Here is a 13,643-nt window from a genome sequence, read left to right as displayed (position 1 = left end):
AGAATACATTTAAACTTTCATGATGATTTCTCTGCTACTTTTACAGTTCTGTAGAATCAAGGGAAAAAACAAAGTTTTGAATTCAATTTTTTCTGTATAAAATTCATCTTTGAAAGTTAATTGAGCATTTACTGTGGACTACTAAATCTTTAAAATGCAGTTTTCCATTGAGTGAATGCAATTTTATTTATTTATTTATTTGAGGCACAGACATCTTCAGACGAAATCATCTTCATTTTTGAGCTTCCAGGTCATTTTACTACATTTTGTTGTTGTTTTTAAAAAAAAACAACTTATATCATAAATATCATGGAGCGAAAATGATAATCTAGTAGGCAATCTATATCAGCAGAAGACCTGGCTCAGTTAATTTTTTTCATAACAGTACAGGTTTCTTCCCGTGTTGAATACAGCACAGAACATTACAAGGCTCAGAATTCTGTTATTCTTTAGAACTAAATTAATAACAGTGGAATTTCAGTGATGTTTCCTCTCCCTACATTGACTGCATCCGTAGAATATGGTTTCTACATACTTCCAAAGAGATCCCCAGAGGACTGGCACTTGAAGCTTATGGCCAAAGACTGAACAATGAAGCAGGTCAGCTTGTCCTAAGAAATCAGGTCATTCAGCTGTATTTCATGTTATCGTTTTGACAACAGGGGATGGGGGAACAGACACAGTTGTAAGCCAGCTCTTCAGAAGAGCTGCTTTACAGAACACAGGGAAATAGCAAACACTTCTATTGTAAAAGCTAAGTTCATTTTTTATGGTACAATTATGGGTGCTGATCTCCTGAACTTTTGTCTATTTATGAGAAAAGTACACACTTAAAAGGAATTTCTTATTGATGATCCCATGCTTTTGGGGGGGTTTGAACGGGAAGCACCACTATTCAAATATTCACTGTGGAGGTTTGCAAGAATAAATTGAACAAGCACATTTTGAATGGTCACACATTTCATCAGGGAATTTCAGTTTGCGGTAAGACAGCCAAAGCTTGAAATGAGCATTTGTTCAATACCTATACACTGAGAAAACAATAACCATACATTAAGAGAATTCCCTTCTCTTCACTATAAACTACAGAGTATATACAAGATTTCTTTCTCTGCATACGCCCACAGGTCATTCCAACTTTCTCCATGAAGTTGCCAAAGCTACCTAGAGATGGCCAAATGCATAGTTCTGATAGATTTTTACATCCTCAGGTAGCATAAAGCAAAGCCATTGGAGCTGTTTGTTACACAGCCTCTGCACAGACGGTAACAGCCCTGCGTAGAGAATGTACTGGAAGAGCACTGAACAGGACGACAGGGATAGCTGATTGTTTGGGATGTCCTCTGTGTGAGAGCGCAAGCAGCCCGGAAATGAAGCTATGATCTGCTGACATGTTGGAACAGATGAAAATCAGAGCGTTTTTCAAAACTTTTAAGAGCTTAATTAAAGCCAGGCATTTTCAAAGCTCTCACAGCTCTATTGCAAAAGTCTATAACCGGGTCTATGTCTACCAGCTGAACTGTTCCTAGTCCTTTTATATAAATTGTCAGATGTACCAAGACCTTAACTATGTTTCTGAATATTATGTCTCCAAACTGTGGCAGACATAAAGCAAATCACAGCAGTTAGAAAATAAGAATTGTTACTTAGCAGGAGTAGGTTTTTAGCATAACACACACTAGTAGTGAATCCTAGAGCTGACCAGCTGCAGAAGGCATCATCAAAAGTCAAATACGAGTAATAGAAACCTTAAAAAAAATGTATGGGGTCAAACATCATTGCTGCATTGGAAGCCCTGTTTTAACTGTTGTTAACAAGAAAATTATGCACATACACATATACACACCAGTTACTGTCCCAATGCTTTTCTAATATGTGCTCTTTTTCTCTGTAACACCTGCTTAAGCTCATTTTGCACTCTAAAAATGGGAAAGGTAACAGTTCATGTAATTGCAAACGAGAGAGAAGGTAGGTCTATTTGACACACTCTGTACTGAAATGCAATCAGTACTCTCAAAGTGTTTCCAAACCCCTAACTGAGCAAACACAGCAGAACACAAGTCATACAATACATCCAACACATCAACTGATTGTGATTCTTGGCTTGCGCCTACTTAATTGTAAACAAGTGAGAACTGGGAAGTTATGAAAATGCTGGCAGAGTTCTATATTGGCCTAGAAATTGCTGATTTTGTCATAGGAATGAAAACAAGAACTGCAAGTCAGCAGGACCAAACCAGGTTTGAAGAAGTGGTGTTTGAAGAATACCACATACATGGTACCCAGCTCAGATACTTGTGAGCCAAAAATACTAGACAGGGCAGAAATGCTCACGAACTGAAGACACCAAGAACTGTGCATTTATACATCAGATAACAAACTGACTAGGTGGCCAACTAGCAATATACAACTGTGTTTTGTGTAATGAGACAGGAGTAGTTCAGGCTGTTTGCTTTCTAGGCTCTAGACGGATATAAGGGCCTGCGGTGTGGCCCGCTGACCAACAGTGTACAGCACGGGGCTGCAGCTCTACAGCAATGCTTCAGGAGCAAAGAAAGGCAAACTCACAGTTGGGTATCAAGTCAAGTGTCTGCCTTAAGGGTTACATATTTTTGGCCAGTACAGAGGAAAGATCTTGGAAGGAAAAAACAATTATTATTATTATTATTATTATTAATAATTATTATTATTAAAGAATAGTTTCATATATCAAAAGAAGTGTTTCACTGCAGTTTAAATAAGTAAATAAATATTAAGATGAAACAACTTGTAGGGGAACTGTCCACTGATGTAAATCTTCCCCTAGAACAATTTATAAGCTAATTATGAAGTTTACCTACTTTTTTTTTTTTTGTCTTTTAATTCTGCCAGTTTCACACAGGAGGTTAAATACCAGGCTGCAGTAATAAATAAATAAATATATAAATAAAATTCCTCCTGGCTGTTCCCAGATGAACCAGAAATCGGAAAACATCAGTTTGCAGCATATCTGAAGCAAGTCTGGTTTAGAAGTTAGTCTTTAACTACAACACCAGGTCCTAGCATGTCTGCAATCTTTAAATTGTCACCAAAATCAATGGAACTATGCTTATTTACACCACTGGAAAATATTTTATTTCTCTGCTTTCCAAACATGCAAATCAACTGAAAATACACATTTCATCTGCACCTGGAGCACTCTGATACACTCTTTCCTTTGATGGCACCTTGCTCTATATTGCAGTGACCACCAGGCATTCAAAACCATGTTGTTCTTGAGACACCATACTAAAGAGGATAAGAAGCAGTTGAACCGTAATAATGCAGCTGGCATTTGGCAGTAACAACTGCATTCATTTCAACAAGCTTGTCTTTTAGAAGTCTATTACGCCCCCTGCGCCAAATTCCCCTGGGGAATTCAACATGCCTATAGCTAGATGCATAGAGAATACAAAATACTCTTGAACATAGCTGTGAAATTCTAACCCCAACTCATAATAAAAAAGGTGCAGAAAAACCATCTGTGGAGCTACATAACAAAGTCTTCTTAATATCACACACACTCTGGTCAGAACATTTGGAAGATGCATTATCTAGATAAGCATTAACAGAAAGGCCTATCAGAGAAATTTCACCAAAACTACCATCTTTTATTAAACCCAGGGGAGATTTTAAAATCACCCCATTATTCTGATGGCTTTACAGAGCCTGTTTTCTCTAGCTAAAACATGCTTGAATGTAACATGAAAGAGATCTGGCTTAACCCTAGCATTAAACTATGCGGAGGACTGCATTAATGGCAAAGCCAGATTGAAAGAAAGATTTTCATCTTGGCAGACTTCATAAAATCAGAGGTCCTATCTTTTGATCAATGGCAGCCTAAATGCCAGCTGCTTGGCTAGCATTTGAAGATTGAGCCCCCTATTAGATGTACTTTAGCCTCACCCACACTGGCACTTGTTTAAAAGCTTGGGATTCTCCACAGGATTTCGGAACATCTCTGAAGTCTGGAACATCTGGACAGTGCAAGGCTTAAAAAAAAAAAAAAGGTCCTAAGCAGGCAAAAGAGTTAAAGGAGTTTGCAAGTGAAAAGAAAGAAAATAAAACTCTCCAGAAAGATATGTTCCCCCTGTATCTAAGAGAGACAACAGTCACTGTTTCAGTGCCAAACAATAAGGTAAAAAATATCAATGATCAAAAACTGGAGATTACACTGATATTTTTGAAAGCTGGGAAAACAACATATTCACAACTGTAGTTAGAAATTATCCCAGCCTAACTTAAAAACGTAATTTCAGTAGAAATCACACAATTATGTTTGGCATTTTCTTAGTGTGTTTGCACCCAGTAGGATTATTTGTGCCTTTGACATTAGTAAACGCTTAAACATTTAAATGATTTTGCCATCTGAGTAGAAAGATATCTTATTTTAAGCAATTGCATAAACACAGAAAAGAAAAATTTGCAGATATACAAGGTGATATAGAAGTATTAAAGACAGACCTCCTACATGTAAATGTTTGGAAAGAATAGTACATGATTTGTTTTGAATATATTAAAAAAAAAATCATAACAAAAGCTAAGAACAACTATATTAATAGCAGAAGAATGTGTGATCTTATATAGCTTAGATTTTGTGCCTAGTAAAATGTCTGTCCTCTAAGTTATGCTGAATTCTTTGGAATGACCTCTAATTCAGCTTGCCAAACACAAAGATATGAAGTGGACTGAAACTGTATTAAAGAGTGTTTTGAAATAATGTTGCATGTGCTACAAAAGTATTAACACAATGATGCATTGAAGTTTATCTGTTGTCCCAGCAAAATATTGTTTGTGAAGGCCAACTTGAGTCTCTACGTTCTCTATTAACTTTGTCCGCTCAAGTAAATGAGACCAATTATCAAGGATGTGGAAGTATCAAGAGCTTGTCCAGTCATGTGCCTTAGAGTAGCAGACAGGAATCCCCCAAGCACAAGGAATCCCCCAGCTATCTAGAGACCTTTCATTTCCAATGAGGTTTTCCCTGAAGGCGTGATCAGGATAGGCCGCAAAGGCTCTGGAAGAGTAATCTGCACTTTGGCAACACCTACCCTAAGTATCACTCTCAAGGGAGACATTTATATGTTTTATTACGGAACAGGTCTGTGATTCATCTAGTTTACACTACAGGTGTAAAAAGTAGAAAGGTAGGCTTAAGATTTATAGCATGCCACCCACAGAGACACACACAATCCACCTTGAACAAACACAGTTCAGGAACAGCGCAGAATCCCAACTGTGTGAATTTTCCACGTGAATAACAACAATATTTGGATAAATTGTTCTCAGTGAAAACTCCTAGAGCATTCCAACCTTTTGCTATTTTAATAAGCATAAGACAAAAGTAAGTTCACTTTTCAAGTGAACAGTTTTGGCATCTCATTTAGTATGTGGTCCACATTTTTCCCTTAACAGCAGATTGCAGTTTAAAACAGGGAAAAACAAAAGAAAACAAGTTTTAAAAAGGCAAAACAATTAATAACCCACGCTTCACATTCAAAAGGAATTTATACGGTATTGGGTGCAGATGCATTGCAAGATTGTAGTGTGGACCAGATCACGTTCAATGCTAAAGTGAAGTTCGTTTAACCAGGCAAAAGTCAGTTTAGCATAGACCTATTTCCTAACAGTGAAGTTAACAGCTGAGTATTTATTTATTCCTCATTCATGACTGCTGAAGGAACAGAAGAACTAGCACTTACTCAAGTGTAATGCTGCATGTAAGCTCTGTTTCATTATTTTCTTCAAAATTCCCCCCAGCAGAGCTGGTTGCAGAGCTGCGTGCCAGAGAAGTAGAGCCATTCTTCCCAGCCCTATTTCTTCACCATTGTCTGCTTAAATCCTGGGCCTATAGGCCTAGGTGTTAGGGGCAACATCTGCTCTGTTTCCTTCTCCATCAGGAGTACTGAAAGGACAGAAGGTGGAAACTTGACTTTGCACCTGCAATACACTTGCTCTAATTACATTTTTATAGAAATCAGAAACTAGTTGTGCTGAAATTGCAGAGATCATAAACACTGTGTTCTATACTGTGCCATCAGTTTTTAAGCAGATGGCTCAGTTTATTCAGCAGATGTCCTGGTAGCATGATCTATTCCAGTGTTTGACTACACATAAACTGACTAGATTGACCAGTCCTTAAGGAATTCATGAAAATTTCTAATGTTCTGAATAGTTTTCAACAGGAATATTTATATATTACCAGTTTTCATGTATATATATTACTGCCTCCATTCATGATCTCAGTCTTATGTATTAGCTTTCCTCTCCCAGAACGATGTGCCACCATCTCTGCAAAGCTTCGCTCTAAAATGTAGGAGTGAAAATTATGCTATGAATTTTTTATGATTATATCATATTTGGTGTAAAGCACAAATGCCTGAGATACGTAGGGTTCAGTAGAATGCGTTTGTTGGTTATATTCAGACCTGATAAAAAATATTTGTGATGTGAGCTAGAAAAAATTTTAGATTTGCTCAGAAATGTGTTTTACTAATTCCATGCTCAATGGTAGATAAGAACACAGGAAAAGAACCTGTCAAGTCTGTATGTTTGTATTACTTTTACTTTGGTGAGAAAATGCAGTTCTCTGTGACACTGCTAACAGATGAATGTTTTCCTTTTATGCCTCAGCTAAGTAAGAGCTTTTTAAAATAATAATAATAATAATAATGACACTGCTAGTAACCAGAAGCTAAGTGTACAAACAGAATGGGAAAGAGAACTTCAGAACAAAGTCTGTGGAATTCCACTGAACACCAGTTTTATACCAAATAAAGGTCTGACCAGTCATCTTAAAATTTTTCCTGGTGCCAGAAATAGCATCACCAGAAGAAACTGTTTAGTTCAACAAGGTTAGGATAATTGATGTTTGTATTTTTTCTAGTGATGCTTTATTTCATTCTCAGAGATAAAATGCTATGGAATTTCCACTGTTGACTTTTTCTTCCAATCTCTTTCAGTAGTCCATCAACTGTTATCTTTGAATTGCTCTGCAAGAAAATGATCAACTAAACCCTGTTTTCCTTCTTATATGTGGGCTGAACGAACACTTTGTCACTTGTTCTCCAAATCCTTTTGTAATTTTTTCCTCTAGTGAATTTCTTGGGATCTTTAATGAGTATTTCAAACTCAGAAAGAAGTGCAGACCACATTCCAGACTGGGAATGCCTGATTATGTCTTCAGATAGGCAAACACCCATGACACCTGCTTATAGAACTGTTCCATTGAAGCATAAGGCATAGATTATCCGTTTTTACACAGAAACCGTATTCTGAAGATTTTAGAAAGACAATTGTCCTGAATCAAACATATGTTACTTTATAAGGAATATGTAGTTAATATGTAAATTAGATATATAACTGAACATGCAACTTTGTAAAAAAAAAAAAATCAAATTTAAATATGTTGTATACAACCCAATTGCTCTCATCTTTCTCGAGTCACTTGGAACGTACTTGTCCTCTGAGGTAATTCAGATTTCAAATGTAATTACAGTTACATGAAAAAGGAGCAAACTATAAAGATTGTAGTATGATGGCTTTCAGCTGATATCATTACTTATCCATCTTCCCGAAGCAACTGATCAAAACAAAGTGATGATGGAATTTTTCCAAAGGGAGTTTAGGAAAAACAGGGTTGGAGATTTTTTCTAAAGCATACAGAGACATTACAGTAACATTTACGTTTACTTTAGCATCAACATAAATATTCTCAGGTATTTTAGGAGTTCTTTTATTCAATTATTCTAAAGTTAGGGAATCAATTGTACCTTGATTTTTTTGAGCAAATATTTGATTTTGTCAACTTTACTTCATTGTGGCTTTTTGGAGTTTGATCTAGCCTGAAAAATTTCAAGTCAGCCTCCGATTTAACAATTATGACTTTTAAATGTCTTCATTACAGAGCATTTATAACTCATGACACTCGCTGTTAAATAGTGTAAAATGCAGATATTTTAGTGAATCTGTATTTTTGCTGCCACAACTTTCTCCAGCTACTGCATTACCTATCTTAACATATACTTACGATAATCAAATGATGAAATACAGTCGTGCACAATAGCATAAGGCAGTCCTTTAAAAAGCCCTTGTGGCTCTCATTTCCCTACAAAGGCTATAAACTTTAAGGCTGATCCCATTCCCATTGTGTACATGCTTTCATTCTTATACTGCTGCTTATAATAACACCATGAACCAGAAACGATGCTTTAGAAAAAAAAAGCGACAAGTGCTTTGCCTATATTTGCTAAATACTGTATGAAACATGAAGTTCTGCTATTGGTGCCCTTTTTATGACTTATCTGGGGAACTATTCATATGTTTAAAATTAAGCACATTCTTAAGTTTGTCAATGAGCTGATGCTTATATCTGTGAAAGATTTTGCTTGCAGAGGAACCAGAGCTTGGGGACTAGAAAATGGGAATCACTACAATGTAGAAACCATTAATTTCAATACAACGTTATATGTTATTGCAGTTTGTGGATCTCTCATCCCCAGAGAAACCTGAAAACAGAATTGAGCTAATAGATATAATGGCCACACCTGCAGAAGTGGTACAGGTTTACAAGCATCCAATACAAAGCCTATAAATTTCCCTCTTGAAAATTAATACCAGCTATAATACAGTACATGTGCAAAAATCTCTGCAGGCTGAATAGCACCCAAAAGTCCAGATGGTTTACTTTAACCAGACTTGAAAAAACAAAATAAAATTAAAAATCTAAGTGGGCAAAGAAGACCAATACACTCTTTACACAGAGATTGTTATAACTGACAAACAGAGAACAAAAACATCCTCATTAACACTTTATGCTCTCCTTTTTGCTTTGCAGCAGAAAAATCCATGCTGATTCTTGATAGACAGCACAAACTGCATGATGTCTTCTAATGCATCAAACCCATTACTTTACTCAGTTGATCATAAATCAACCTACACATACCTCAAAAATATGTCCACTCCTGTAATCTTCTCCATTCCTTGGAGAATAGCTGTCATAATAATACTTATAATAATCAATATTTTATTTATTTACTATTTATAAATTTATTACAATTATTTATAAAGTTATAGATATTTATTAATAATTATTTAAAACAATAAACAAGAACTAGAGCTTCAGTTCACTAATTCTACTTCAACTAAGTTCTAAATCGTTTCTGTTTCTAAATTATTTGTTCACATTTCTCTCCATCTTGCTTCTATTTCTTTGGAAACAGCAGTTGGATATTTTACAAGAGCATTTAAACCACATCACCCAAATGAATCCAATTGCCCTCACATTTAGTCACCCATCAAAGCCAGGAACAGCTGAGACTATGGATGCTCCATACGAAATACAAGCCTATTACCGTAGACTTATTTTTCTCAGTTCATTCTTTTAATGGATCACAGATACCTTATACCTTGCGTAGGCTTAGATTTCAGGCTGAAAAATCTCCGTAACTTGCTAAAGACAGCACACCACTACCCATGCGGATCAATTGCCTTTTTTTTCAGTAATGTTCTCAACACAGATGCATCATTGACAGACATCTGTTTTCAGTGACTATTACAACATATTTCAAGAAAATTCACGTTATACTTGGAGCTGGAAATTTGTTTCTATCCGCTTTTGAAAGATGATGATGACAACGTTGCAGAAAAAGATGGACTCATATTACATTAAAGACTTAACTCATCTATAATCTTGGTTAACAAAATATGGGTCACTTGAAAAATACAAGGTCTCCTCCCAAGTCCAGAGAGCTTCTCTGCACTGTTTCCAGCTAATTGTTCAGAAAGAATTTAAAGTTGTGAAATCCAGATTTTTGTCTGCTGTTTCTCTGAATTGCACTGGTTAACTCCATGGTACTCTTTCAGTCTGTCTGTGCAATGAAGTCTCCTAGTCTCCAACTTTGCAGAGCCTCTGTTGTTGAAGTAAAGTAATAGCTAGTAGGCAACTAAGTGTATCTAACTAGAGTAGTACCATAGATGACTACCTCTGATCTGATTTGCTCTCCAGTATTTGACTGCAGCTTAGTGATGACACTGTTCTTATTTCATAATTACACTAGGAATCAGTAGAACTCTGTTTTAGAGAAGGGTGCCAGGAGGACAGCTTACAGATGTCAGTGCCAGGTCACACAGCAGTGAACTTCTGTAGAAGGCACTTTGCTGATGAACTGTCTGCACAGCACAAAACCAGCCAAATACATGAAGGTACATTAATATTGCAAACCACCTCATTTGAATGAAACTGGAAAAAGAGGAGGTGTCATCAGGAAACAATTCCTAGCTAACAGGCATCTTTCACTTGCGTACCAATCCTTCCTTGCCCCTCCTAATCTCATCCTACTCAACAAAGACATGACAGATATACTCAGAGCTTTAAACAAACAGCTGTACACTAGCTTTCACAGCATCATGCTTATGCAGGCAGGGGGCTTCTGGATTCATACTTGTCCAAGTACATCTACAAGGAACCATAGTGCTGCTTCCTATGGGCACAGGGTTGTGCACAGCACTACAGTACACCATGTGGACATGTACTAAAGCAATGTTAAGGGCAGAAAACTACGTGCCTATGAATTAATAGGCATTTAAGAAATGAGGCACAGTGTATATGCAAATTGCTATTAGTCACAGGCTCCTAAATTGCACTGCAGACAGGACTGAGGTATGTGAAGCCATTTTTTAATCTGGACCTCTGAGACTTATGTTTTTCAAATTTATCTGAAGTGCATAGCAAAAACACAGGTTATTGTCATGAAAAAGACAGAAGAAAATCATTTTTCATTGGTAAAATATTACAACAGTGAGCTTGAAAGGGAAGTATCGAAAAAAGAAATCCTGTTGAGGGAGAAGCATAAGGCCAGGAATGGAATAACTTTCTGCATAAAGCTGCAGGAAAGCAAAATGAACCAAAGAAGCAGAAGTCTGTCAGTGAGAGTTTCCCGCTATGACTCTACTTCTCAAGTTTAGGCCTTTCAGGCTATAACTGAAAGTAACAACAAGGGTTGTTACAACATAAACAGAGAAATTTTTAACTCCAGCTACAGAACAGCCTTGCTTTTTGGTTATAAGGTGTTTCATTCTGCTGCACAAGAGGCTCACTTATAACAACATAGAGCTACTTTTATAGAGCTTGCTCGCTTAACTATTCTGATCAGGATTTTAGCCACGAGCTTACTGTCCCCTACTCCATACTTGCCTATCAGTGCCAGGCTTTACATCAACTCTTTAACTGACAGCACTCAAAAAGTATCTTTGAGGGTGCAAACGTTCTGTTTGAAATCGTCTAAATTTATCATTCCAAGAAGAGAAAGATGGCAGGTATAGGAAATACCCACTGTAAGTAACATTCCTGTACAGCTTTTAAGTTGCAGAGCAGATTGTCAGTAGTGTTGCTACTTGTCACAGTGCAGACTACCAGGACACACCATATCTACTTGGAGAACTATGCCGAGCACTCCGAGTAAAACAAGAGAGATACACAGCTAACAATCCCCACATCCATTATTCTACCAAGATTTAGCTGCTGTTTAAACACTGCTCTGTTCCCCTGATCTCCCCACCAAGCTGTGAGTCCCAGCTTTCCAGGCACACCCACTTCACCAGTATCAGGTGCCAGAGAGCCCTGTGGGTGTTTTCGCTTTCACTGGGATAACATGAGGGCCCTGTGGGCCCTTCTCTTCAAGGTCATTGAGGTTTCTAAAAGGATAGAGAGGAATCTAGATGGATTTACCAGCAGCCTGACAGTCACCGATTTTGGTGCAAGTCGGACTGTTAGACAGTTCCGAAAATCCCAGTTTGAGCCTATTTCCAGCTGTAGGAACCTAAATCTCTTTAAAATAGGATTGCATAAGAGTGCACAATAAGGTCATTTAAGGAGATCAAATAAGCTTTAAGTGGCATATGGCTATAAAAACAACAAAAGCAGCTGTTAAATGATAACAGCTTTTGGACATGAACTACAATAGCTGAAATGCTTTTCAACTGGTCTTTGAGATAAGATAGAGATGAATAAAAGAATAACAATAAAAAACATCAAAAAGCAGTCCTCCAAGTAGAAATCTATAACCAGAATTAAAAAAAAAAAAAATCACTACAGCAAACTTTTTCTTTAATCTCCAAAATACTTATTTGTGCACTATTATCAAATCTGTTAGTAAAAAAAATGAAATCAATTGGGCAGAACTTTAAAGCAAGTACTAAATCTCAAATTAAGTTGGACAGAGAAAATCACTGCTGCTGCAGTTACAATCAGGAAAAAAACAATTCTGGTTATCCAATAGTTCTCATCAGGTGAGAGCCTTTGGGTACTACAAAAAAGGTTCAGTGAAGTTTGGACAAAACATTGAGTTTTGAGAAGAACTGTTCACCCCCACCACCTCCAGGAACCAGACCTCAGCATTTCCTCCCTAAGCAATGATTCGTGCTGTTGCTCACGAAGTACCTTCTTACCTTCCCCACAGTGCAGCAGCCCTGCTTTCGCTCCTCTGCTCTGGAGACAGGACAAGCAGAGGGGTAGCTTCACCTGGTAGCTGGCTCTTGTGCAGGGGAGGAGTGGAATGGGGGAACGGGTAGGCTAACCCTGCAACTGCAAGGGAGAAGGAAGGCATGAGTGTGGGCATGGGGATACCTCCCTGACACAACCAGCTGCCACCACACAAATCTTGTCTTTTCCTTGAGCAGGAGCAAGAGATCAGTTGTCTGAGCTGGGTAAAAAGTCAAGGTAGACAGCCTGTGTTCCAGGCAAGTGACTACTTTGTCTATTAAAGATATCCCTGTGAGAGAGGCACTTGAGGAAAACAGTACAGGGAGTACGATGACAGCACAAAATAACCTCCAAAACAGTGAAAGCAAAATACAGCATTTTTACAATTAATGGCCAGTGACAACAATCCACACTACTAACTCATTATCAAAGACAATTCTACATCTGTAATTATATTCTGATCTCCCTCGTATTTATTTAGAGATGTCCTGTGAGATAGGGAGAATTATAACTGCTGCTAAGACACAGAGAAGGTAAGTGACCCAAGGTCACGTAGCACGCGTGCAGCCAAGCCAGAAGTGGAACTGTGGCATCCCATACCTTGAAACCAGGAGGTATTTGCTCTAAGCCTTCTGTCATGTTGCTCTTACACAGGCCTTAGCTGACATTGTACCAGGACCTGAATGAAACAAAAAGTCTTACGTAAAGCTTGCCAACAAAACCAATCCAGCTATTTTTTGTCTACAAAGTTTAAAATAAATCTTCCATTTGTTAACCTTCGTTGAGCTGAATTCTGCCTTCTACCAAAAATAGAAAATCAGATTCAATAACCACTTTCATTCCAACTGGATTAATTTTAGCCAAAATTGCAATTAACATGTAATAGAGTCATGTAAAATAAGGTGCACCCACTTTCTGATGCTATTGATGCTACAAATTCAGATGAGGTGAACCACACTAACAACAATAAAAAGTCCTCACATTTTGTTTTCTGCATGGACATCTGTGAACTGCAATTAATAAAACAAAATTATGTTTTTAATTACTGTTCAATTAATATTTTTTTCTTTTTTTTTTTTTTAAATCTTAGCTACTATCATGTGACTTTAGGTTCATGATATCAAGATTTTTGAAAAAAAAAACA

General features: G+C 37.2%; 1 long non-coding RNA gene across 1 annotated transcript in view; it reads right to left on the bottom strand.

Annotated features, from left to right (window-relative positions):
* The window catches only part of LOC310902288, a 455,554-nt gene that overhangs the window by 263,407 nt on the left and 178,504 nt on the right, over nucleotides 1-13,643 (bottom strand). The window contains exons 6-7 of the long non-coding RNA XR_014586613.1: nucleotides 13,100-13,178; nucleotides 12,466-12,601 (exon numbers count right to left, since the gene is read on the bottom strand). This is a non-coding gene — a long non-coding RNA (uncharacterized lncRNA). The remainder of the gene's footprint in view (nucleotides 1-12,465; nucleotides 12,602-13,099; nucleotides 13,179-13,643) is intronic.

The sequence above is a fragment of the Anser anser genome, assembly GCF_964211835.1.
Source record: "Anser anser genome assembly, chromosome: 7".
NCBI lineage: Eukaryota > Metazoa > Chordata > Aves > Anseriformes > Anatidae > Anser > Anser anser.
The sequence above is the reverse complement of the archived record's forward strand: the minus strand, read 5'-3'. Positions and strand labels throughout refer to the sequence as shown.